Below are 3597 nucleotides of genomic sequence, written 5' to 3'. Positions count from 1 at the left end.
GAACTTAGATAAGTACATGTTCGAAGGAAGAGCACTATAGAACAGAACATGATGCAGCAAAAAGTTCTTCCTTAGGGACCACCTGGGAAAGAAGGAACCGCAGGTGAGTGGCAGTGGCTGTACCAAATGATGCACTTCTGTTGCTCAGACGCAGTGCTGATGAGGGCAGTATAAGGAATAGAATAAAATAGAATAGAGTATCTTTACCATTACAAATGACAATTTTCCCCACAAAATTGAAAGTAGAAATAATTAAGGCAGAAGGGACTGAAACCCTATTATCCTTCCCGGTCTAAGCTACAAAGAAATTTCTTTCTATTTCACCTGTATGAATCTGCCACTTCTAGATGTCCAACATCCAAGATGCAACAAGAATTTCATAAACCCATTGCTTTTGCCTCCACTTCACGACTGTTTAAGAACTGAAGTTTCCCGTGTGCCAATGAGTACTCCAATGGGCAAAAGGCTGACATCATGCAAAAGGCTGCCACCACTGATGTCTGACAGAGCCTAGCAAATCCACCTTAGACACCAGACTGTTTCATACACTACCAAGAGCTTTGGAGTGCCATGGTCAGCTTAGCACCTAGCACCTTTATGGGACTTGAACAAGTTTGGCAGGAATTTCCAGGAATATTGGAAATATTCCTTGAGGGTACAAATTTTGAAATTTTTACTATATATGGTCTTTCAGGTGTGCATGTTAGTACATGAGGAACTTTTCTTCTCCACTCGACACAGAGCATCTCTCTCCCCTGATGAGGTTTAAACTTGTACTTCCTACCTCAAGTTTGCTGGAAGTTAAGAGCTTAGATGCAGTCAGCTGCTAATGCTGAGCTGACACATGGTAGCTCTGGAAACCAAATTAAGTTGATCGTGTGTTTGAGCCAAGAGGATTGTCCTACATAAAGGCAATGTTTTTTTTCTGATGTTATTTTTCTGACGTGAGGTGTATCATTGGACGATGTGAGGCTCAGTACACTGAAAATGCTGAGAGTCTCAATGGTTAGCTCCTATGAAGGGTAGAGAGGTAGATAAGGAAAATGTGCAAGGTAATAAGGAATTAAATACATTTCTGTTAAATCAATTAGGCCAGTTTAGATATATTTGAATCTATCTCCACTTTCCTTCTTGCTGATATCATTCTAACTGTGCCTATTTTCAAACCTCTCTGACCACAGAAGAGACTGCATTTTACAGATGTCTCCATCTTTCAAGTAATTTGTTAAACAATTAGGATTTTCTCATGGTGACTTCTTTTTTTTTTTTTAATTAACAAAACTAGCTCACATAATTTGTCTTATATTGTATCACCAAAAAAAACAAATTAAAAAAATTGTTTTACATGTTGCTAGCTCCCAAATTAGCAGGGAACTTCAGCCCATTTCAGTAAAGTAGACAGAGCATTCTAGGTATATAACATAGCAGTCATGCTGCTATGGGTATGCACTGCACACTGGGTTTTGGATGTCTTTATTTTGGCTGTTACTATCTTTCATCTAAGATGCCACCCACTAAATCATGGTTCAACTTTCTCAGAGTTGCTGTGTTGATAGCAAATATAGCACTCAGACATAGTGAACGAATCTTATATTTGTTACTGTTGTTCTTTCATTTCATTTAGATGCATTCATATTAGTGAAGAAGATGGTACCAAACTGAAATACTAGGTATGTAATTACACTCTATGCTCAAAGCATTCCTAAGGCAAAAATATTATTAGCAGATCAATAGTTTCCATTTTTTTTCCAAATGTAATGCCCTACCTAAATTAGCGTTTCTGTCCCTCATTTTTTTGTGTCGCAGAAATAAGAATGTGTTTTGCTCTTTCTGCAGCTCTGCTCTATATTCGAACTGGATTAATTAAAATTTTAAATCCCTAATTCCCAATCTCTCTCTCTCAGAAATTCATCTAATTCTTCTCACACAGCTGTAAAACAGCGGACGTTAGAACTGAAGCTAATACAAATGTGGCAGGATTGCGCAGTTAGGAGCAACCAGAGCCTGCTTTGACTCCAGCATATTTATACAGATTAATTACAAAGAAAAATGCATCAGATAGATAGGATATTTATCTAGTTTCAGACGTCAGCATCCTCAGACTGTAGGTAAATTAGGATCACTAAGAAAATACCTCTAAAAAACCTCAGCTAAATGATAATGTAATTTATTCTCATGACACATTTATATTCGGTAATAAGGCTTGTTGCTATGAATACTGCTAGGCTAAAGTTTGTGTGGCTCTGTGCTTTTCCTGCACAGACCTCACTCTGTTTTCACGATTTAGTCAGTTGGTTACACTGACCAAAGTGTTGCAAAGAAATGCAAAACAGAGGCAGAGAGGCAAAGTCAAGCTTGATCAGCAGATTTCAAAAACCATCTGCAATCGCATTATCATCCTGGTTATCAGCAGAGGTGAAGAGGCAAAAACAAAGTGAAATTTGCTGCAAATTTTAAAAGGAAAGAAATCCTGTTAGTGGATCAAGACTTGTTTGAGCTGTGCTCTGAAGGCGGCAATTGCCATTTATTATTTGATACAGATTTGCAGCTGCAGAAATAATCTTTCAAAGTAAACTGGATACTGAGGGTGGTACAGAGTCACCAACGAGGTGCAAGATCAACTGGCAGAGAGGCTGAAAGGGTCTCAGGGCATTCTATTCACAGCTCCTGAAAGTTGTTGTGAGTCTTGTTAAAAGTTAGTACATCTGCATGTAGTTTTAAGGTATGGTTTTAACGTTTTGTCATACAAGCTTATTTTTTAATTGAAAAAAGCAGAGGTATTTTCAAGATCTCTGTCTTCAAACGGAGATAGAAGGTGAAAAACACGTAGTGGTAAACATGGATAACTGGTTAGAGCTGGCGTGACACACTGGGTAAGCAACGTATCATAACATATGGCAAACTCACAGAAAGTATGTCTGTACTCTAATAAACCTTTCCTAGCGTAAATCCTTCATTGGGTGGGGATAATTCTTAATCTGATAAAAACACCTAAACCTTTGAAGGTCAAAATTGCTAACAGAGATATTGGGATCACACAGAGAAGGCAGTTGCTGTGATGTGCATATGTCAGCATGTTTTAATTCTGCCTTACCTACGTCTTTACTAACACAAAAATAGCTGTGTTGCCATGTTCCTTGGGCTCCTCTCGGTGTTTATGCAAGGGAGATTGGGAAGGGAGGGAGAAGGCACAGTTTTAAAGTTGAACGGTACTGGAGGTCCTAGAGGAAGCAAAAGTAAGTTGGATGAAATCTCACAGAGAGAACAAGCTTTTTTTTTTTTTCTGTGAGGGACTTTTGCAGTCCCAGTATATCAAACCCAGTCATATCTATTTCTTCCTGTATCTGGAAAAAAAGTCATGTACCCGCTGCTGAAGTCTCGGAGGTCTTTTCTCTTCACTTTTTAATTCTAATTTTCTGGCTAGAAAAGCAGGTTGTAACTACTCTCAGGTTTTGAACCATGCGAGTTAAGGCTATGATGCTTTTACTAATGTAAAACCACCACGCAGTACAATCCCGTGATGCACCATATCCCAGTATCATTGATTTCCTCTCTTGTGCAGGCCAGGGTATGCTTGCGGGCGAGACTGCAGCTACC

The sequence above is a fragment of the Gymnogyps californianus genome, chromosome 2 (assembly GCF_018139145.2).
Source record: "Gymnogyps californianus isolate 813 chromosome 2, ASM1813914v2, whole genome shotgun sequence".
Lineage (NCBI taxonomy): Eukaryota > Metazoa > Chordata > Aves > Accipitriformes > Cathartidae > Gymnogyps > Gymnogyps californianus.
The sequence above is the reverse complement of the archived record's forward strand: the minus strand, read 5'-3'. Positions refer to the sequence as shown.